The 22,918-nt window shown below is 44.0% G+C and overlaps 1 protein-coding gene across 19 annotated transcripts in view; it reads left to right on the plus strand.

Moving 5' to 3' along the window:
• CLIP1 (CAP-Gly domain containing linker protein 1) overlaps nt 3,374-22,918 on the plus strand; it is a 146,226-nt gene continuing 126,681 nt past the window's right edge. For 8 of the 19 annotated variants that reach the window (XM_021072958.1, XM_021072969.1, XM_021072976.1 and 5 more), the window contains exon 1: nt 3,413-3,525. The gene's annotated coding sequence lies outside the window, so the exon portion shown is untranslated. Of the gene's footprint in view, nt 3,526-19,203; nt 20,252-22,918 lie in introns of those variants that run through there. The other 11 variants (XM_021072963.1, XM_021072964.1, XM_021072961.1 and 8 more) reach the window with 10 other exon arrangements.

The raw sequence follows: 22,918 nt of genomic DNA on the forward strand, positions 1-22,918 counted from the left end.
AAAAAAAACCCAATCATATTCTGGGGATGCAACCAGAGCAATGAATGAGCCAACAATCCTTGCTCTCTTGAAACTTATATTCTAGTAGGGGTGGAGTAAGATAGGTAATAAATAACATAATCAACCTTTTGTACTGTGGAAAACTGTCAGAGAAAGAAGGAAGCTAAAGAGCTGTGTAGAAACAAACCATGAACATCTATCACTTTGCAGAGAATATTCTCATTTGTTTGAGGACCTCAAATCCTTAAATACCTTTTGTTTTCCTTTTCTTTTTTCGGCCACACCATGTGGAAGTTCTCTGGGCTAGGGGTCAAATCAGAGCTGCAACTGCCGGCCTATGTTAGAGCCACAGGTCAGATTCAAGCCCATCTGCCACTTATGCCACAGCTTGCAACAACACTGGATCTTTAACCCACTGATCGAGGTCAGGGATCAAATCCGAACCCTCATGGGTACTAGATAGGCTCTTAACCCACTGAGCCACAATGGGAACTCTTCTCTCTCTTTTTTTTTTGGTCTTTTTAGGGCCGCACCCACAGCATATGGAGGTTCCTAGGCTAGGGGTCAAATTGGAGCTACAGCTGCTGGCTTACACCACAGCCACAGCAATGCCAGATCCTTAACCCACTGATCGAGACTAGGGACTCAACCTGTGTCCTCATGGATACTAGTCAGATTCGTTTCCACTGAGCTATGATGGGAACTCCCTCTCTCCCTCTCTCTCTTTTTTTTTTTAAGAAATCAAAGTAATACATGCACATTTCAAAAAATAAAGTACACCAGGGTTTATAATGAAAAGCAGCAGTTTGTTCTGCCCATCCTCCCAACTCTGTTCTCCAAAGACCACCACATTTTTGCCTTTAGTTCTTCAGGTGTAACTTCTATATCTCTGAAAGTATACCTATATTCTTATTTAGTTATCATCTCTGGACATGATCTATTGAATTTATGTTGTGACTAAAGCACCGCTTCCCCTCCACACAGGTCTATCACTATTTGTAGTTATTGGTTAATTAATGACATGATTAAACTTTTATTTTTTATCCTTTCTAGCCAAAAAAAAAAAAAAAGTATTTAATGACTTCCCCGCCTTGTAAAATGAAGACTAGGGAGCTCCTATCTGACTTTCAACTTCTGCCACTCTCCTCCACCTTCCAAAGTCTTGTCCACTGAGCTGTTCTAATACTTTTACAGAGGACATGTATTTAAAAAAGCTCAGTGGCTCCATCTAAAAACAGAATGCTTAATTTGAAATAGAACTGACCAACTTCTTTAGTCCTAACACCAGCCACACCATGGGAATGAGCACAGTCAATGCCCTGGTAGTAGGGCTGGAACTAGGCCTTGGTCACAAAATTTAAGGGGGCTTTAAAAACTCAGTATTCAAGGAAAATATTATTTTAATGAGATTTTGTTTGTTTGTTTGTTTGTTTTTTGTCTTTTTGCTATTTCTTGGGCCGCTCCCTAGGCATATGGAGGTTCCCAGGCCAGGGGTCTAATGGGAGCTGTAGCCAACGGCCTACACCAGAGGCATCTGCAACCTACACCACAGCTCATGGCAACGCTGGATCCTTAACCCACTGAGGGAGGCCAGGGATCGAACCTACAACCTCATGGTTCCTAGTTGGATTCGTTAACCACTGAGCCACGACAGGAACTCCAATGCGATATTTTAAACACTGAAATTAATGCCAAAAATTCCATGATGAACAACATTTAGAAATAAAGATAGGCTCAGTAGAATGATTAGAGGAGGAGTTCCCATCGTGGTCAGTGGTTAATGAACCCGACAAGCATCCATGAGGACTCGGGTTCAATCCCTGGCTTCGCTCAGTGGGTTTGGGAATCTGGAGTTGCAGTGAGCTGTGGTGCAGGTCAAAGATGCGGCTTGGATCCTGCGTTGCTGTGGCTGTGGTGCAGGCTGGCAGCTACAGCTCTGATTCAACCCCTAGCCTGGGAACTTCCATATGCCAAGAGGGCAGCCCTAAACAGACCAAAAAAAAAAAGAATAAGAGGAGATAAGAGGAAAACAGAAGTGTTTATTTGCATCCCACTCAACAGTAGTCTCTGCCTTTTTCTACCGCATCTATGATTATATAGGTTGTGCATTAGTGCTGAAAAGTATTCAGATGAGAGGGTGAGGTATGACTTTCAGATTAGGAATATCCATACTGGATACCAGGGGTGCCACCACACTTTGACCTTGCAACTTGCAAACTAAGGTGATGTTGAGTTAGGAAACAGGATTTTTGTGACTTAAGCCTGAATCCAGGGGAGGTGCCAGCAGATACATTTACTTGTTTGTTCAGAACTCCATGCATTTTCATTGCAGTTCCCTCCCCCTGCTCTGTGCATGCCTGTTGGTCCAAGCAGCACCAGTGCTTTGAATAAAGGTCAGCAAGGGGGTCACCCTCCTGATTATTCCCTTCCACCAGAGAGGATGGGGAAGCCCTGGGCCCCCTATCCACTACTAAGTCGTTGTAAAATACTGGGCTTCACCCACAGCTGCAAATTCCTTCCAGGAGCTGCAAAGCTTCTGGGGTTGCCATGGTCCATGGGAGTGAAATGCTGGCCGCCCTCCGCTGCACCGGCCCGGAGCAGGCTGTTGCTGCCTCCCCTCCAGTCCCTTTCAAAAGCTTTTAAAGGAGATCCCTGTGGGGAGGTGGGAGGACAGGACGTTAACCAGGGCTTCCCTCCAAGCGGCTGAGGCGAATAAAAGGCTTTTCTCAAACTGACGGAGCAAGTGTTGGGTTTGTTTCAAGGGATTTTTAAACTCTCGGTCTTTCCCTGGAGGGAAGGGGAGGGAGGAGATGGTCCTTCTCAAGCTTCATTTGCTGCAGTGCTTTCCCCAGAGGTTGCTCACCCTGGGTCTTACTTGGAGGGCGAGGAGGGCAGAGAGGACGCTCCCTAAAGTTAACCAGCTGTGGGCAGCTCCTCCGAGCTTATTTCAAAGGATTTCTCACCCTGGATCTGGCAAAAAAGGAAAAGAAAAAAGAAAAAAATCAGCTGCAAATTAACAGGCTGTGCGATCAAGTCTCAATGGAGCTCTCGGGTGTGACTTGCAAATTCTGGGAACACGTTCAGAAAATGGGGAACTAACCGAGATGATGAGAAGCCCCTTGGTCCAGGCCTCTCGGGTTTCCTCGCACCTTCTTCCCCATCCCGGTCCTCTCTGGGATCTGAGAGCTGGATGGCGGGCGCGCCGGGGGTCTGAGGTTCGTTTCTCCAGAGCGGCGGCCCGGGTGCAGACAAAGAGGCAGCGGCTGGGGGCTCGGACGCGGAGCTGGCGGCGGGGTCCGAGGCGCTGGGCCGACCGGAGTGGGCGCGGCGGCGGAGCGCGCGGGGTGGAGCCGCCGCGGCGTCTTCTCCAGGCGGCGCGCGCCCGCCCGGCCCCGCGGCGGCGCGTCACGCTCTCCCCCGCCCGGAGCCGACGAGCCGGGAGGCGGGAGGCGGCGGCCGCGCGGCTGCTGCTGCTGCAGTGGGGCAGGTGGCGGCGACTGGCGGCTACCGAGGCGGCGGCGAGCGGTGAGCGGGGCGAGCGGGCGCGGCGCGGGCCCTCTCCCCTTCCCCGTCCCCTCCTCACCTTTCCCCTCCCGCCCCGCCGGGCCCTCTCCTGCCCTCCCGGCTTGGGGTCGGGGGCCGGCCCGGCGTCCGAGAGGGGGACCGAGTCCCGCGCACCGCCCCCCCTCGAGGGGTTCCGGGGAGCCCCAGGGGGATGGCCCTGGAGGCCAGGGGTCTCTGGGGTGCTCCCCCGGAGCCGGAAAAGTCGCCGGCCCTGTCAGCGCCGAGCCCGGCCTTCCCTTCCTCCGCCCGCCTCAAGATGGAGCTTGGACTCCTTGCCCCTGCGCCGCCCCAGGCGCCGCTCCCTCCCTGGCGTCCCTCTCTGCTCCCCTCGGCCCTGGGGGGGTGGACCCCCTGGAGGGGCCGAGGCCCGGCGGGACCTGTTGCCCCGGCGGCCACCTGAGCATTGCCCGGGCCCTTGGCAGCGGTGCCCGCGAACCGGAATGGAGGGCACCCTGGCCGTGGCCTCGGCGGCGAGCTGACCCAACTGGCCTGGGGCCTGGCCGGCCGTGGCTTTTGTCCCCCACACACAGCCCCCCCGAGTGGGACTGATTGTTGGAGAAGGTAGATGATGAGAGGTGATAGGGATTTCTGAAATAACCCCGCTGCCCCGTAACCCGAACCTTCTGCCTCGGCAGGGGATTGGCTCTGAAGGCAGATGACACTTGTTCAGAGGTTATTTTAAAAGCAGACACCACTGCTTCCCCTCCTTTGGCGGTCCTGTGCTTCAAATATCTGATTTTGATCTGGGGAGAAATCCTGAACTCATCTTTCTCCACTTCATGTGGCTTTTCCATCTGGCAGGAACCGCGCCCCACCCCCCCCTCCCGTCACAGCCCCACCTCTTTGCTTTGAAGAAATTACACGTTCAGTCTGCAATGTTTCGATACCTGTTTTTAGCAAAACCTGGGCGCCAATTACTGTATTTTAAAAGGAGGGTGGAAAAAATGCTGCATCTTTTTTTTTTTTTTGGTTCGGCAGCCTTGACTTCTTTCTGTTCTAGGTTAGGACCCTGCCTGGCCAATAAGAGCTTTGTATTAGTGTTACTGCTGTTGCTCTTATGGTTGTGGTTCTGGTTGGTGTTATTTTTATTTTTTATTTTTTAAAAACTGCTACTACCTATAGTATGCACAGCCTAGAGACCAAATGTATTAGACCTTTGGGTTTAATGATAACCTTTGACAAGAGTGCTCAGGTATGTTGCTCCTCAGCTTTGGTGCATTTTTCTCTGGAAATGTTAACCTTTATTGAGGGTTTCTGGTGGTCAGGCCCTGGGCTAGTGTTTCGTGTGTCTTATCTTATTAATTAATCTAACCTGTGACTGTGCTATCATTATCCCCATTTTACAGAGGAGGCATAGAAAGGTCAAGGACCTTGCCCTGCCCAGGGCCACACAGCTGATAAGTGGTGGTGTCAGGATTTGAGCTCAGGTATTCTGACTCCAGGTGCTTTGTTATTGAATTAGTGTGGTGGCTGTCTGACAAGGAGCAAGGCTGGCCCTTATTAAAGCAAAGACAGTGGGTGTTTGCTTGGCCAAGGGCTTGTCCTGGGTTTTTAAGGTTCAGAGAAAGTGAAGTACAGCTTAGGCTTCTGCTAGGCCTAGTTCAAAAGGTAAAAAAACAAACTGGATGGACCCTTCGAAGGTATTCTAAAGATAAAGATGGTGCTCTTCCCTGTTTTTCTCAACAATTGCTTAAGCTCCTACTTGAGTTTGAATATGGCATGAGCGGATCTGGTTTCTGTTCTTCAAGAGTTTAGAATTTGGTGCTCTTATTTACCTTAAATTTTTTTCATCTAGTGTCTGATATTAAGCCTCTTGTATCTCATGTGACCCATAAAAGCATGTGAACTTAAGTCTAGTTTTCTTGCCTTTTAAGTGCTATCTCTGTTGGGATTCTAATCCCAATGCATGGTGTGTAAGAGATAAATTGGACCTCTTATACTCTGTACAAAGATAGGCACTTTTGATTTTTGTCACATATTGGCAGCCTGTTCTTAATTTTGTGCAGATGTATTTCTGTTCTTCCTAGTGTGTATGTGTGTGTACGTATATGTATATGTGTGTATGTGTGTGTGCACACATAATCAATAATGTATATGTTTGTGTACATGTATGTGTATATGTATATTTTTATTTTATTTTGTTTTTTTGCTTTTTAGGGCCGCACCAGAGGCATATGGAAGTTCCCAGGCTAGGGGTTGGATCGGCCATGCAGCTGCTGGCCTACCTGACAGCCACAGCAACTCAGGATCCGAGCCGGGTCTTCGACCTCCACCCCCATCCACGGCAATGCCGGATCCTTAACCCACTGAGCGAGGCCATGGACTGAACCCGCATCCTCATGAATCATAGCTGGGATTGTTAACCACTGAGCCATGACGGGAACTCCAGTATGTGTATATGTTTATGTGTGTATATCGATATCTGTCTATATCTGTATCTATATCTCAAAGACCTTGTATTTCACTTTGTAGCACCCCCTGCAGAATTCTGCAGTCCCATGTGCTCAGTGAATATTCATTATTTAGTTAATTGAAAATAGGTCCCTAAGTTTCAGGACTGGTTTTTATAGAAGTTAAAGCTAAAGAAAAACAACTGAAGGTAATGTAGTCAAGTCACAGGAAGATGGCTTAATATTTGTTAGCATTAAAACTTTGTGCATTGTTAACTAAAGTGAGACTTTTCATCTCATATAAATTGTTACTTTTCCACTTTATCCTAATTATTAGCTTCTTTCCTTTTTTCCTCATAAAAATGAGGTGGGATGTCGAGTGTGTTTTTCTCAGATATACAGAATGGACAATGTTGTTTCCTAATCATTGCAAGCCACTAGTTCTCTTTTTCTTTATTTTTGAAGTGGTGATAGTCTTCCCAAAGGGAGCTTGTGGAGCTCTGGTGTACCTATATGTGGGCAGTACTTAGGTCTCATTTGGTAATTTTTCAACAAATATTCATTGAGCAACTACTGTGTGCCCGATGCTGTTCTGGGAGCTGGTGCTACAGCAGTAAATAAAACAGAAATCCCTGTTCATGTGGAACTCCCCTTCTTCATGCAGGGGAGGCAAACCATAACCATATTAATAAAATTTATTGTGTGTTGGAAAGTGAGACATAGTAAGAAAAAATACATAAATCAATGAAGGAGAAATATGAAGTGTTTGGGGGACAAGAGTTAGGGAAATGGAAATGTTAGATAGAGTGGTAAAAGGAGGCTTTGCTGAGAAAATGACTTTTAAATAGAGATCTAGGGGAAGTGAGGAAATGTAGATCCCAGAGGGAAGGGCATAGTAGGAAGAGGGCACAGCAAGTACGAAGGTCCTGAAGTGGGAGCTTGGGAGGGGCAGACAATTTAAGGCCATATAGATGGTAGTCCTTAAAATGTGTATTAAAGTATTTAAAAATAGTGAAAGAAACAGAATAATTTTGTGCCATGTTATTAGTGGTTTTGATGAGGAAAAAGTTAAAGATGGAATTCAGGAGTAAAGAATTTCACTAACTTGCCTAAAAGGCTACCCAGCCAGTGAATACAGAGCTAGAAATTGAACCCCCATATACATTATTTTAAGCAGTGCACAGAATATGTTGGCAATGAAACCTTAAGTAAGTGGATGGCAGAAAGGCCAGACCTGTACTTGATGTTCAGACTTGCTGTTGGATGCAGGATTTTTGCTCAACCCTGGGAGGCCTTGTAACTGACATTTTCGTATATAGCTTTTTCCTAGCAGCAGAGCCTTCCATTTTAGTCTTAAAAGTTTCATGGCTCAAAATCTGTGTTTAATATAAACCTTTATTTAAGTCCCTTCAATCTTAATTGGAAGGCAATGTCAGAATTACTCTGAATATGAATTTTTTAGAGGACTGTTTAGGGAGGCTTTAAACTAAGGTAGCATCCCCTATATATGTGTGTGTATGTAGTTGTTATTGGAATCCTATATATTTTTAGGATTACATGTATATTTCCCATGTAGATGGAACTCAAGGAATCCATATGCTTTAAATCAATATTTGAGTTACAATGCACTTTTAAAGGAAAACATATTGACTGATGGCACTCTGCAAGAATTTCAAGAGTGACCTGTTCAGATTTCAAATCAGGGAACATACGAAGCCTTTTGTGTGTGTGTGTGTGTGTGTGTGTGTGTGTGTGTGTGTGTGTGTGTGTGTTCGGGGGGGGGAGTTGGCAGACTGTAATTAACCAACCTTGAATTTGGCTAGGACATCTGGGTTAATATCCTGGCCCTGGCATCAAGTACCAAGGAATCTTGGCCACAATTAGTAAAGAGCTTTTTTTTTTTTTTTTTAATCTCCATCTGGCACTTCCAGAAGGACAGATTCCACTAGCACTAACGCAATGGGTGGGTCTGTTTTTTAATTGTTTATGTTATGGTGGTTCAGCCACAAAATCAGAGAAGTATTCTTTGCAGAATCTTAGAAAAGTAGTCCTGTTACAGAATCCCTGTTGGGAAACCTTTCTGATATCTCTTTCCCGGGGGAAATGTATTCTCATCTGCCTCTTCTTAGGAAACCTAATGAGACTCCAGACAGACATTTTGCTGCCCTAGTGTTTTATATAAGCATAAGGTGTAATATACTTCCAACTTGAATTAAGTACTTGATATTTGTATTCTCCTTTGCTTACTTATGTCTAAGTATAGTTTGGATTAGATCCCGGTTTTAACTCTGCCCATTTTTTACACTTAAAATTGCAGAGTCCTTGATTTACTGTATCTTCTGTGAAGTTAAAGGCCTGAAGTTCCAGATGTTCAGGACGTGCAAATCATCCAAAATTTGGGTTTGATGTAAAAGGGAAGGCAACTTTAATGAGATCCCCCCCCCATTCTGCAGAGCGCCAGTCAAATAGTGCATTGAAATATTTGGCATATTTTCTCTGTCAGGAAGGCTAAGAGAGATTACGGATGTTTCCCCCCAAAAAAACTTTCAATCAAATCTTTTGATCTTCATTTCATTCATAGAATTATTTCTTACTGGAGACATTATCTTCTAATGTCTTTTTTTTTTGGTCTGTGCCCATAGTATGCAGAGGTTCCCAGGCCAGGGATTGAACCTGTGCCACAGCTGCGACTGGAGCCATAGCAGTGACAATGCCGGATCCTTAACCCGCTACACCACCAGAGAAGTGCTATATATCTTTTTTTTAATTGAAGGGCCCTTACATTTTAATAGCATATTAGTTATCCAGTTATATGTGGTTTCAGTGTATAAGATATATAACAGACATATTAAAAAACACAGAAAAAAGCAAATTATCCATAATCCTACTGCCCAGAGAAAATTATTTCAGTGTTTCAGAGTATGTCCTAGTTTTTTTTCTTTATGTGTAAAAAATATTTTTATGACTGGATCTATATTTTTATTTTGCAATAATTAATATTTTCACTGAGAATATTCTCAGCAAACCAACCTGGGAAATCAGAACTACTCTTAAGAAGTTTGAGGTCCTGGATTTGCTTCAGCCCCAACTCAGTGAGTCATGTGAAGTTGGGCAGGTTGCCTGGCTTCTCTCAATCTGCTTCTCACTCTGTAAAATGGGGGGTAGCACCGGCCCTGTCCACCTGGTGGGGTTCCTGTATTAATGAAGAAGATGTGGTGGTCATAACAGTGCTAAGGGAGTCATCATTGTTTTCAAATAGCAAAGGGGCCTAGGAAGACAAAGGAAAGACCAGTCTGTGTCACTGGCTGACTGTGAGTCACCTGGCCTATTTTGCGAATGGTTAGAGCTTTTTCGATGAATGCGACCAATAGAAACTGTCCTGTGGGGTGGGAGAAGACCCCAGAAATACCGATTAATCAAACATTCGTTGACTGCTGTGAAGACTGTGCTGGGTAGAAGGAGCTCTGTCTCACAAGGTGAGACAGTCCTGTGGGCCAGGTGTAGGCTGAAGCTGATGTATGCTGGCTTTAGATGACCGTTGACTAAAACTGCCCATCTAGTCCAGGCATGATAATAGCAGTTTGTATGAGTTGTCTCACAGCAGGAGGCCCTGATAAGGAACCAGGTGCTGCCCTGAAGACTAGCCTGGAGGATTTGGGGAGGTTGCCAATAGGAGGGAGGAGACAACCAACCTCCCAGGATCCTTGGCGCTGGAATCCATCTTGGCTGAGAGATGCTGGCACCATCAGGAAGGACTTTAGGCCAGACCAGGTATGGGCCGAGCAAGAAGCTTGGCCAGAGACAACACAGAAACTAATCCCATTCCCATAAAACCAGAGACTGTGAGCCATGAAGCAGAGCAGTTCTCCTGGGTACCCTCACCCTGCTGCTCTCTGCCCGGGCGCCCCCTTCCCAATGAAGTCTCTGACTTTGTCAGCATGTGTGTCTCCTCAGACAGTTCATTTTCAGGTGTTAGACAAGAGCCCTGGCAGGGAACCCCTTCCTACAACCTTGGGACCCTGGTCAGTTCACTTGGCTTGTGTGTGTGTATATATGAGAGGGAATTAAAGAAGCTTCCTCGGTAGGAATTAGCCCTTGTATTTGGCATTGATGGAGATGGAGGGTTGCTAGGCAGGGATGGATTAGATAAGACATTCTAGGCCAGATTGAACAAAGGCATAAAAGTAGGATGTGGAGATAATAGTCTCCTGCTCTGTAGTGTGAGGGCAGGTAACAGGAAATAAAATTAAGATGTTTGGGTTTATATCTAGGCGAGGCCTCCCTGCCCTGGGGAGGAGTCCTTCTAAGTGGTCTTGAGCATCTTATTATCCTAAGGTTTTTATGCCAGTCATTTTTATGCTGCTGGGTCAGAAATACCTGGTTTTATGTAGTAAATAGGAAAATTTCTGGGAATACTAATATCTTCATTTTTTACACAGAGTTGTACAACCATCACCACAATCAATTTTAGAATATTTTCTTCACCCCAAAAAGGAACCCTTTACCCATTAATAGTTAACTGGATTTCCCCTCTACTCTCCCAGTCCTAGGCTCCCAAGCTCTACTCTCTGTCTCTATAGATTTGCCTATTCTGGAATTTCATATAAACGGAATCATACAGTTTTACTGACTCCTTTCACTTAGCAAAATGTTTTCAAAGTTCATCCTTGTAGGAGTTCCCGTCATGGCTCAGTGGTTAATGAATCTGACTAGGAACCATGAGGTTGCAGGTTCGATCCCTGGCCTCGCTCATCGGCTTAAGGATCCAGCGTTGCTGTGAGCTGTGGTGTAGGTCGTAGACATGGCTCGGATCCCACGTTGCTGTGGCTCTGGTGTAGGCCAGAGGCTATAGCTCCGATTCAACCCCTAGCCTGGGAACCTCCATGTGCCACGGGAGCGGCCCTAGAAAAGGCAAAAAGACAAAAAAAAAAAAAAAAAAAAAAAAATGACATAGGACTGGTGCATGCTACAAGAGGAATTCCCCTATGTCATTTCTTTTTGTGGTTGAAATACATTCCTTTGTGTGGATATACCACATTTTGTTTGTGCACCATCAGATAAGACATTTGGGTTGTATCTACTTTTTGCTAATATAATGCAGCTGTGAACATTTGTGTATTAGTTTTTATGTGGACATATGTTTTCATTCATCTTGAGTGTACACCTAGGAAAAGAATTGTTGGATCATATGGGAACCCTACCTTTTGAGGAACTGAAAGACTGTTTTCCCAAGTGGTTGTACAACCGGCAATGAATGAGGTTCCAGTTTTCTCACATCCTTGTCAACACTTATCTTTTTGTTTATAGGCATCCTAGTGAGGGTGAAGTTTGGTATCGTATAGTTTTTTTTTGTTGTTTTGTTTTGGTTTTTTTTTTGCTTTTTAGGGCCACACTTGCAGTATCTGGAAATTCCTAGGCTAGGAGTTGAATGAGAGCTGTGGCTGCCACATCAACGTGGAATCCAGCTGTGTCTGTGACCTACACCACAGCTCAGGGTAACAGCAGATACTTAACTCAGTGAGCGAGGCCAGGAATCAAACCTGCATCCTCGTGGATACTACTCAGGTTCTTTTTTTTTTTCTTTTTTCTTTTTTTTCTGTCTTTTTGCCTTTTCTAGGGCCACTCCCATGGCATATGGAGATTCCCAAGCTAGGGGTCTAATCAGAGCTGTAGCCACCAGCCTACTCCAGCGCCACAGCAATGTGGGATCTGAGCCATGTCTGTGACCTACACCACCGCTCACGGCAACCCACTGAGCAAGGCCAGGGATCGAACCTGCAACCTCATGGTTCCTAGTCGGATTTGTTAACCACTGAGCCACGATGGGAACTCCACTACTCAGGTTCTTAACCTGCTGAACTACAATGGGAACTCCTGGTATCTCATGATTTTGATTTGCATTTACTTGAAGGCTTTCAGAATATTTGTATAAAGAGCAAAGTGCAGAATAGTAGCATGTTGCCATTAGGATAAAAAGGTTATATGAAAGAATACCAGTTATCTTTTTTAAAATTGCTTTTATTATGGTAGAACATATAACATAAAATTTACCATCTTAACCATTTTTATGTTTACGGTTTAGTGGCGTTAAAGACAGACATTCAAGTAATTCCCATTGTGGCACAGTGGGTTAATTGATCGGCTTGTCTTTGTGGAGGCACTTGTTTGATCCTCCAGCCTGATACAGTGAAACCAGCATTGCCACAGCTGTGGTGTAGGTTGAAGCTCCTCTCGGATTCGATCCTTAGCCCAGGAACTTCCATGTACTGTGGGGCAGCTGAAAAAGAGAGAGAGAAGAAAAGGGAGGAACATTCTCATTGTTGTGCAACCATCACCATCATCCAGCTCCAGAGCTCCTTTCATGTTGCGAAACTGAAACTCTTTATCTATTAAACAGTGACTCCCCATTCTTCCCTCCCTCAGCCCCTGGCAACCACCAGTCTACTTTCCCTTTGATTTTGAGTACTCTGAAGCACTTAGTGTAGGTGGAATCCTATGGTGTTTGTCTTTTTGAGAGTGGCTTATTTCACTCAGCACAGTGTCCTCAAGGTTCATCCTTGTAGTGTGTCAGAATTCCCTTCCTTTTAAAGGGTGAATAATACTCCATTGTATGTTTACATCACATTTTGCCTAACATTCATCTGTTAGCGGACACTTGGATTGCTGGCACACTTTAGCTATTTTTGTGAATAATGCTGCTGTGAACATGGGTGTATAATGGTTGCTTTGAGACCCTGGTTTCAATTCTTTTGGGTACATACCCAGAACTGGAATTGCTGGATCATACGGTTAAGGTTAGATTTTTTTTTTTCTCTTTTTCAGCACACCTAATTCATAATTTTTTGAGGAACCACCATACTGGTTTTCCACAGAGATCATTTTATATTCCTACCATCGGTGCTCAAGGGTTCTAGTTTTTCCTTATCATTGCCCACACTTGTTCTTTTCTTTTTCTCTTTCTCTTTTTTGCTTTTTAGGGCCGAACATGCGGCCTGTGGATGTTCCCAGGCTAGGGGTTGAATCAGAGCTGTAGTCACTGGCCTATGCCACAGCCACAACAACAGCAATGCAGGATTGAACCCACAACCTTACGGTTACTAGGCGAATTTGTTTCCACTGTGCAAGGCTAGGGATCGAACACACAACCTTGTGGTTACTAGGATTTGTTTTCACTGTGCCACAACGGGAACTCCCACGCTTATTTTCTGTTTTAGTTTTCTTTTCTTTTTTGGCTACCTTGCAGCATATGGAGTTCCTGCGCCAGGGATCAGATCCCAGCCGAAGTTGTGACCTCTTCTGCAGCTACAGCAACTCCAGATCCTTTAAGCCACTGTGCTGGGCTGGGGGTCAAACCTGTGTCCAGGAGTTCCCGTCGTGGCTCAGTGGTTAACGAACCCAACTAGTATCCATAAGAACATGAGTTCAGTCCCTGGTTTTGCTCAGTGGGTTAAGGATCTGGCGTTTGCCATGAGCTGTGGTGTAGGTCGAAGATATGGCTCAGATCCCGAGTTGCTGTGGCTGTGGCATAGGCCGGCAGCTACAGCTCTGATTGGACCCTTAGCCTGGGAACCTTCACATGCCTGAGTGCAGCCCTAAAAAGATAAAAAAAAAAAAAGCCAAAAAACACCTGCGTCCAGCCTCTGCAGAGATGCCACTGATCCCATTGTGCCACAGTGGGAACACCTAATGTTTTTTTTTTTTTTTGGTTTATTCGTTTGTTTTTGATAGTAGCCATCTTAATGGGTATGAGGTTTTATCTCACTGTAGTTTTGATTTGCATTTCCTTAATGATACCGATGTTGAGATTCTTTTTCATGTGCTTTTGTGCATCATTGAAGACATGTCTATTGAAGTTCTTTGCTGAGTTTTGAATTGGGTTTTTTTTGTTGCTGAATTTACTAATTATTATTATTATTTTTTGTCTGTTTGAGGGCTGCTCCCATAGCAAATGGAGGTTCCCAGGAAATGCAAACCTTTCTTCTTGCCATGTTTTAGAAAGTTAATTTGAGTAGGAGTGCCTTGCCACTACTGAAGGGCACATTGTTAATGAACAGCTTTCACTGAAGATCTGTAATTTATGAGGAGCTAAATATTCAGCACAGAGAAGTAACTCGTGCTCCTCATGTCAGACCTTGTGCCTTGCCAAGGTCTTGGCAAACTTCAGGCCCTCTTACATGTTTGTCAGTTTTATTTCCCACAGTTTCATTAAAAGGGACTTCTTTGTGTCTGAGGTCTGGTAGAACTTCTTTGTGTCTGTGTGAATTACCTACACAGGTAAAAAAAATGACCAACAATGAAGTTGAGTGTTAAGGACCAGATGAGGCCAATTCCTAGTTTCTATTTACAGCATCTAGGAAGGTTTTAGGGAAAACTGTCTTAGGGACTTGTGAATGAATTCGAAACAGCCGAGTATCTTTCAGTATTGTGAAAAGAGAAATGTGGTTCTTTTTCCCATGTGATCTAAAACCTGCATCTGTTCTGTTTGCTCATTTACAAAGTAAAACAAGAACATTTTCAAAAGAAGGCCAAAAAACCAGTAAGGAAGCCATTGATTTTTTTCTGTGAGTTGTCTTTATGTCCTTTTCCTGTTAAGAACAAGCAGTTGGTGTGCGTTTGCTTTCGTGTGGGCAATGTGTTTAAGGGCAAGTGAAAATATGCCTACTCTTATTCCTTTGTGGAGACTGGGAGGGGAAGCAAGTTTTAACTTGCCTCGAGATTGACTCATTCATCTCGGGGGCTTTTTATAACAGATCAGAAACTTTTATTCAGCAGCACAGTTTAGGAGTCTTTAAATTGGAGAGTGGGGTTTAAGTCCTAGACTGTTCAGTAACTGTGACCTTAACGAGTGATTTCACCTTTTAGAAGCCATTTCCTCAGTGGTAAAATGAGGAAGTTGAACTAGATTGCAGGTCTCTTCTGATTCTAAAATTTTATGATGCTATATTCAGCACATTTGCTCCTTTTCACACATTAGTGTAATTGACTGCTGCTGACCTATTAAGTAAGTTCTTCTGGGAGATACTAACCAGGCCTGGTAATTTCAGTTCCTTTTAAGATCTGTCTCTAGGCTGGTGGTATCAGAGTTACACAGAGGCACAGGAATTTTGCAGAAACTTGTGTAAATGAGCAGAATAGCTCAAGTGATTCAGCTTTACACACGCCCCTCCTTTTAAGAAAAATTCTTTTGCAGATGAAGGAACTTTGGGAGGCCACTTGTTTTCTACTTGTCTAAGTAACAGGAACAGAAAATAAATCCTCACTCAAACTGAGCTATACAAAGACACTCATAATTGCAGGCTGATGCATCATGGCTCAGCGTTTGGTCTTGAAAACAAGTGTCTAATGCTCCAGCCCTCTTTGCCTTGCTTGGGTTTTGGCACCCTCCCCCTCCTTTTAAAAACTGCTGTAGACTTGGAAACGCGGAGTACAACTTGATTGAGTCCTATGTCATATACACTTCAGGTTTTAAAAACATGCAATTTTCAAGCACAGAAAAATTTTTCAAGGGATTCTGTCTGTCTACTGACATCCTGGGCCTGACTCTGTTTGGAAAACTTCCTAAACTGAGTCTTTAATCATTTAACATTCTGCTTCTGACTTTGATGAGAAGATGTAAAACTTTCTATTTACCTTCAGCATCTTATTGTGTGGTATTCTCAAGTCAACACTTTGGGTAGATAGGCTGACTTTATAAATTGCTCTGTAAGGGTTCTATCAGTTAGAATTGGAAGTACAGCTCCCTTGTAGCATTGTATGAATTAGGGAGCTAATTAATTTTCTGACCCTTCCTGGCTTGTGTCAGCCCTTTAGTGTCTAAGTGGGCTTTTCACACTGATCCCTTTAAACAAACAGTGACTACACTCTTTACTTTCATTTTATGTACTTTATCCTAGCTAGAAATGAGTCGTTTGTGGGTTTTTTTTTATTTTTTATTTTTTTGTCTTTTTAGGGCTGCGCCCAGGGTATATGGAAGTTACTAAGCTAGGGGTTGAATTGGAGCTGGAACTGCAGGTGCCAGACTATACCACAGCTACAGCAATGTCAGATCTGAGCCACATCTGTGACCTATATCACAGCTCATAGCAATGACAGATCCTTAACCCACTGATCCAGGTCAGGGATCGAACCCGCAACCTCATGTGTACTAGTTGGGTTCATTACCGCTGAGCTACAACAGGAACTCCAGAGCTGTTTGTGTTTTAAATCTTTGTGTTGATTTTCAAGCTGTTTGAGTCTGGCCTGTTTACATAGATTGTATATGAAATATATATAAATACTTGCATATGTAGATAAGTATCAGTGAAAACAGATCTTAGTGGTCCTCTAGTACAACACAGGGACAGAGGCTGAAGAAGACCCAGAATTATGCCTCCTGGACTCTTCCTAAACACCAGTATTTCCTCCAAGACTTCCAGCCACCAAGCAGTCCATCCAGAGTTGTCACACTTCTCGATGTCATCACTGGGTAGTGACTGGACCACAGATTTGAAAGAACACTTGATGGGCTCTGGTTGGAAATCTTTGAGAATCTATTGGTGTTATGAATATAGTTGACAGTGGAATTTTTAAAAAAGGACACAGCTTTAAGGTTGGATAGGTGTATGTTAAGCAGTCTACCAGATGAAAGGCACCCTGACCCGAAGTCAATAAAAAATGATTCTTTGTTGGAAGTGGAGACAGTCAGGACCATGCTTTTGAAGAGTGGCTGCTAGTACTCTTATTCTGAGTTAGTGTAAGTAAATCCTGTAAAAACAGGGCAGTAAACTTAGTGGATGCGGGGCTGAACAGAAGTACTGACCAGTGGCTCCGAGTTCATGTTTGTGTTTTTCACCTTTTGATTCTACCTGTGTCTCCTACCTTTCCTTTTCCCTCCCTCTAATTTACATTATTTTTGTGTGTGTGTGTGCCATGCTTAAAGATTGCTGAAAAGTATGCATTTAGCATGCCACAAACATAAATTATTACTAGCTCTGTCTTCAGCTTGTGGGTTAACTGTAAATTTATCAAATGCAGCACCAAAATAACTTGAATGAACTGTGAGAGCGGCATCAGGCAACTTTCCATCCTTAGAAGGGGCTGCTTCTTTAGCCAGGTGGTCTTTGGAGAGTGCTAGTGATCTTCAAGCAGACTAAGACACTGCCTTTTCCAGTTTATATCAGAAATTTTAAAACGAACAGTGGATATCAATCATTTTTCACCTTGTATAGGGCTTCTTAATGTAATCTTAGTCTCTTGCTACTGTGACCGTAGATGTTTTAGGCTCTGTCCATCTCAATATTTCATGGTATCCTCTTAAGAACACCACTGTTTTCAGATGCTGTAGCTTCCTAAGCAAGTTTGAGACACGGCCCCACCCTCTTAGGCATACCCTGACAAGGACAGAGCTCTCTGGAAGATGGATTCTCTCGTTTTCTCTCACTTCGTGTGTGTGTTTATTTCTGAGAGGGCAGTGTGACCTTTCTCCCCAGTTAATTTTTCCAGTATTCCTGAGAATTGGAATGCTCTGCTGGAGATGGGCCATTTGGATTTTCCCTTTCTATCATCACCCAGTCTTAGCCAAATTAGCTCTCGCGTTTAAGATTTTATCCTTTTACCCTTTAAACCAACAACTTAGTTGCTGCTAAAACTGAAGTCTGCTGCTTCCTCTTCTCTAGTTTATCTCACTTGTTACTGTGCTGATGTGAAGCAGTGGCTCTTTGGTGGCCTGTGCACTGAACTGTGTTTGGTGACATCACACACATTTTCTCTGTGGTCAAGGGGGCCAGCTTCTGGGAGGCCAGAACCTCAGGATGACCTTAAGTGGCCTCACGTCACTCATCATCAGTTGCTGCATGTTGAACATTGAACACTCTGCTGGCCAGATACCCTGCCCTGGAGGAGATGCTCCTTTCTCCATCCCCATGGAGTACTCTGTGTCTTCATTTAGTAGACTGACAAGTTTCCCAGATGTTAAAACATGGGAGAGTGCTTTTTCTTCTTCTTTTCTTTCTTTCTTGGCCGCACCTGTGGCATACAGAAGTTCCAAGGCTAGGGGCTCAAATTGGAGCTGCTTCTATTGGCCTGTGCCACAGCAATGCCAGATCTGAGCCGCATCTGTGACCTGTGCCACAGCTCGCAGCAATGCTGGATTCTTAACGCACTGAGCAGGGCCAGGGATCAAACCCACAGCTTCATGGATACTAGTCAGATTCTTAACCCCCTGAACTGTAACGGGAGCTCCAAGGGACAATACTTTTTTTCCCTGGGTCTTAAGTTTTTATTTTTTTATTTTTTGGCTTTGCCCAAGGCATGGAGAACTTCCCAGGCCAGGGATTGAACCTGAGCCACAGCAGTGACAGTGGAGGACTCTTAACCCCTAGACTACCAGGGACCTCCCTTTCATTTTAAATTATAGTCACTCGTCTGTTTCTAAGTCAAAGTCAATTTACCGAAGTTTAGGGGAAAAAATAACAGATGGGTAAGAAACAACTGATAGTGCAATCCATCCTTAGCCTCTCTTTCTCTCCTGTTGGTTTTCTCTCCAGTTTCCAGGCTTGTCTTTCTGCATGTTCTTATCCCACCCTTCTTTGACTCTGTGTTGGCTTCCTGTGATGGGAAGGACAGAGGCAGCTAAGCGTGATGCCACTTCAGTAGAACGATGCTTTCACTCCCTTCTTTGTATTTGAAATGCTACCTCCTGCTCCCTTGCCCTTAAATCTGCCAGTCACTACCTCTCAGTTTCCTTTCTTGTATCTTGAGACACACTTATTAAATTTTCATCAGTAACTCGATCTCTGTACTTTGCTTTGAGTTTTGCGTGGGTGTGTTTTCAACTCATTTCGTTGAGCTATCAGCTTTACTGGGCAATGCCTTGTGCTATAAGCAGGGCTTCTTTATACATTATGTATCCCTGTCAACTAGGTGTTTTAAAGATCCTCTTACTGTAAATGCTTCTTTTATTCTTCTTTTTATGTTCATACCCTTGGTATATGGAAGTTCCAGGGCCAGGGATTGAAACTGAGCTGCAGCTGCTGCTATGCCAGATCCTTTAACCCACTGTACCAGATCAGGGACTGAACCCTGCCTCTGCAGTGACCCAAGCTGCTGCAGTCAGGTTCTTAACCCATTACACTGCAGCGGGAACTCCAGGGGGTTCTTGTTTTGTTGAGTCAGTTTAGGACTTTTTTTTTTTTTTTTTTTTGCCACACTTGTGGTATGTGGAAGTTCTGGGGCCAGGAACTGAACCCCCGCCACAGCAACAACTCGAGGCGCTGCAGTGACAACACTAGATCCTTAACCTGCTGCGTCACAGGAGAACTCCAGTTCAGTACTTTGTTGAACTCTGTGTACTAAATACTTTTTCAGGCCCATTGGGTGCAAAGAAAAATTTTATCCCTGACCATGAGAAACTTAGTCATAGCATGATGTGCATACCACCAGAGGGGTGAGTGTATGATTCATCATTCAGTAATAGAAGGCTGCACAGTCCAGAGAAGGAGGAGACAGGGCAGGAAGTGTAGTCAGAAAAGACCCTGCAAGGAGGTGATGGGTCTGCCCGTGTTCTTCTAGAGTCATTTCCTGTGTCCCCCGGAAACCCTTCTTTGTGGGGATGTGCCTTGTGGAGCAGAGGAATATAGGCCTTGGGTGTATAAACAGGCATGACTGTGCAGTTCCTATACAAGGACCTTAAGCTCAGTTCAGCTGGGAGATGAGGTGTTTTTTACTTGGCCCCGGGCAAGCTGATCAGCTTATTTGTTAGGTTTTGATAGCTTTCTGTGCAGTCGAAATAGTTGACCTTCCTTGCTTTGCTCAGGAGTTGAAGAAAACATGTAAATGGTCTTCAACTTTACTTGCGTTTTACGTATGTACAGAAATATCAGTGTGACCGAAACTGAAAGGTGGGAAAAAATGGAATGACTTGCTTTTCTTTAGTAGAAATGTAAGTCAGTTTGGAAAGCAACCAGAGTGTTGTGTAAGTGTTTTCAGCGGCTGAAGTGCAGGAGCTCAGGTTACAGGGCATCTCCCATGTTGGGGGTGGGGGACAGCAAGTGACACAGCACACAACAGACGCTTACATAACCATGACTTCAGGGGACGGGAGAAAGCTGTGAATGAACCTCCCAAATTCAGGAACATGACATTAGAACACAGCCTTTGACTTTTTCTCTTTAGCTTGACTTGAAAAACAACTTCAGAAACATCTGTTTTCTTAAAGTGGACGTTCCATCACTCTGAGAACTTCTTTACCTCTGTTATTAAGCGTGTGGACTTTTAACGTTTTAGGATTAGAAGGGAGCTCAGAGCCCAGCTGTCTACAGGTAAGTCACTCAGCCTGTCTGGTGCTTGATCCCCTCGTGGTCACCCAGCAGGGTGGAGGGGAAACCAGGTGGCCACTTGGCTGTCACAGGCAGCCTGTTTCTGGAGGCTCAGTGCCAAACTCCCTCTCCTGGCAGGTTAAATTCATTGCAAATTCTTCAACTTTCCTTTGCCTCCCAGTAGAATTTCCAGATTTAGTAAATAAAAGAGTGTTTTCGTTTTGCTGATGGGGTGAAATGGACTGTGAAGGGGCTGAGTATGGAGATGTGATTCACCTTGGCACTGTGCCACTCCAAGAGTGCCAGGAGACGCTGCACTTGTTGGGGCTGATCTTATCAGACGTGGTTCTGTCTTTGCTGATGGCAGAGTACTCTTACTTTGGCAAAGTTTGAGTCACAGTTGCTTTCCTTTCACTTTTGTATCATTGCACTTTCACTTAGGGAGTTTGAATTTAAATTCAAAACAGTAGAACTACCAAAGGACGGAGTCAGAAACTGACCTTATTTATTAATGAGTATCCTTAGGTTATAGGTAAGGATGCTGAGGTCCAGGAAGGGATTAAATACTAGTTTAAGGTCATTCAGCTGGGATGGAATCCAGGTGTTTCTGAGCTAACTCTCTTTTCATACTTTTTTTTAGTAACAGTAAACAAAAATGATGGCGAAACAGGAGTTCTCATTGTGGCTCAGTGGTAACAAACCCGACTAGTATCCATGAGGACAAGGGTTCCATCCCTGGCCCTGCTCAGTGGGTTAAGGATCTGGCATTGCCATGAGCTGTGGTGCAGATTGCAGACGAGGCTCAGATCTGGTGTGGCTGTGGTTGTGGCGGAGACTGGTGGCTGCAACTCCAATTCAAACCCTAGCCTGGGAACTTCCATATGCCGCAGGTGCAGCCCTAAAAAATAATAAAACAGCAACAAAAAACCCCCACAAAATAACAAGGAAGAGTAAACAAAACCTTCAGAAATCGAGAGAATTATGGAGAATATTAATCCTTTTCATTTGGACATAATTGACACCATGCTTGTTTTGGGGAACTGCTTGTTTTGAGGAACCTCTTGTTTCTGTAAATTGCTATAGCTATTTTGAGGTTATGAAGGCTGAGGAAGAAGATGGGGTTGGGATATTTCTAAAATACCTTCTACAGTAAAACCTTTTTTATTATAGAATATTTTCAAACATTTAGGAAAGTAGAGAGAGTAGCACTGTCCCCTAACTCTTGAACACTTATCAATTCACTTCAGCCTTATTTTACATACAGTCAGTCTTAGTGAAGTGTACTAAGTTGGCTTGGTGATGCTTCGCCATTCTCTGTGGATACTAAATCTCAGTGCTTACACTGGCCTGTTGTGCTGGTTTCATGTTTCAGTAGGGTCTTCCGTACTCCTTGGTTGAAGTACTGTGATGCAAAAAAAAAAAGCATTACAATTTTTTCCAACTTGTTAAAGTATACTGTGTATCAAATAAAGTTTGAGAAACCCAGGAAAACATAAAAGGAGGTATTGAAATGACTGATAATCCCATCACCTAGAGATAATTATTATTAATCCTTTGTTACATTTCCTTCCAATTTGAGTGTTTTACCCCTTGGAAATAACAATAAAATGTCACTAATTCTTATTCTGTGCTGGCTTGCAAATTTCAGAACTCATTGAAGGTGCAGGGGGAAAACACAACAATGACAACAATTGGCAGTTTTGGCTTTTCTTAGCAAAGATACACTATTGTGGAGCTGTGGTGAGCCTTTGTACTTCCGGCATTTTCAAAATGAACTTCTGGCTCACACATTGTAATCCTCACTCCCTTACTAAATAGAATAAATATTGGGATTGGAAGTTAGCAATGTAGTAGAGTGACAAGGCTGAAGTGACATTTTAAGTTTATAACTTACTTCCTACTCAGTTTTCAGAATTCTTAAATATAGCTTAATTTTCCAGGAGAGAATGCTAAGAAAAGGTGCTTGAAACTGAACTGAAATAAAAACTTGCAAACTCAGGAGTTCCCTTGTGGCGCAGCATGTTGAGAATTCAGTATTGTCACTCTAATGTCTTGGGTTGCTGCTGTAGTATGGGTTTGATCCTTGGCCCAGGAACTTTCACATGTTGCAGGTGTGGCCAAAACAAAACAACCAAACAAAAAAACTTGCAAACTTGAACTATATAAAAACACATTCCTCGTGGTGAGCTGAATACTTAGGTGGAGGTACTTTTCTCCTCTTACCTGTGTTGCCTGTGCTGGTCAGTAGTGGAGAATACTGTTTTATTTTCACATGGGAAGATAATTTCCTGGGAGCAGGCGCATTTTTTGAGACATCAGCTCCAGATTCAGGGGTACAGAACCTTGTTTAGTTTTTTTTTTTTTTTTTTTTTTGTCTTTTTAGGGCTTTACCTGTGACATATGGAGGTACCCAGAGGGGTCGAATCAGAGTTGTAGCTGCTGGCCTACACCACAGCCACAGCAATGCCAGACCCAAGCCATGTCTGCGATCTATACCACAGCTCATGGCAATGCCGTATTCTTAACCCACTGAATGAGGCCAGGGATCAAACCCATGTCCTCATGGGTACTAGTTTGGTTCTTAACCACTGAGCTGCGACCAGAACTCCAGAACCTTGTGGTTTTTTTTTTTTCAAGTGGCTAGGTTGCACCTAGAGGCCCACCATCATC

The sequence above is a fragment of the Sus scrofa genome, chromosome 14 (assembly GCF_000003025.6).
Source record: "Sus scrofa isolate TJ Tabasco breed Duroc chromosome 14, Sscrofa11.1, whole genome shotgun sequence".
Lineage (NCBI taxonomy): Eukaryota > Metazoa > Chordata > Mammalia > Artiodactyla > Suidae > Sus > Sus scrofa.